This window comes from Geospiza fortis, unplaced genomic scaffold, assembly GCF_000277835.1.
Source record: "Geospiza fortis unplaced genomic scaffold, GeoFor_1.0 scaffold217, whole genome shotgun sequence".
Lineage (NCBI taxonomy): Eukaryota > Metazoa > Chordata > Aves > Passeriformes > Thraupidae > Geospiza > Geospiza fortis.
This window is the reverse complement of record NW_005054392.1, coordinates 802,513-803,242: the sequence shown is the minus strand read 5'-3', so window position 1 is coordinate 803,242 and position 730 is coordinate 802,513. Positions and strand designations below refer to the sequence as shown.

The following is a 730-nucleotide window of genomic DNA, read 5'->3' as shown; positions in this document are numbered from 1 at the left end:
TCCCGCAGCGGCGCTAGCCCCGCCCCGGCCCTGCCCGCCGCCTCCTCCCGCGCCGCCGCCGGCAATTTTTGAAGGCAAATCCGGCTGCGTCACTTCCAGCCTGGTGGGACGGGGGAAAAGGTCCGCGCAGCCAGACCGACAAGGCGCTGGTGTCTGTTTGAGCGTTATTACTAAAAGCGAAGAACTGATTTGGTTTTAAATTTTAACAGCAGGAAAAAAAATTTAAAAGGCGACAAGAAAAGGGCAACTGCATTGGCCGGGAATCGAACCCGGGCCTCCCGCGTGGCAGGCGAGAATTCTACCACTGAACCACCAATGCTTGCGCGACGAAGAACTTTTGTCTTCATGAGTCAAGGGTGACAAAGGCGAATTTCCCTGCCCCACTATACCTGCAAGAGATCCTGCCCGGATGGTCGAGAGCGTTCCTCGGGCTATTTCTTTTCCGTAACTCACAAGTGTGAATTTTGCCGAGTGAATAGCAAGCACCCACTTTTATCTACGTGTTCTTTGCTTGTGACTTGTCTGCACCTCTTCAAGCTTTCATAGATGGTGCTGTTCTGGGGAAGAAAATGCACCTGAGTGTGCTGAGGAAAACCTGCCGCCGAGCGGAGTCAAACCAGGAAACTGCTCTTAAGTGTCCCTGATGCAGCAGTACCTCGTCACCTGTCTAAATAGACTCAGCTGCTTAGCAACAAATAGGATCTAAAGGTTGTACACAAGGCAGGAGGTT

General features: G+C 52.6%; 1 non-coding gene across 1 annotated transcript; it reads right to left on the bottom strand.

Moving 5' to 3' along the window:
- Positions 1-248: 248 nt before the first annotated feature.
- TRNAG-GCC lies at positions 249-319 on the bottom strand. Its single transcript has one exon. It is a non-coding gene; the product is annotated as a tRNA-Gly (tRNA).
- Between the last annotated feature and the right edge of the window lie 411 nt (positions 320-730).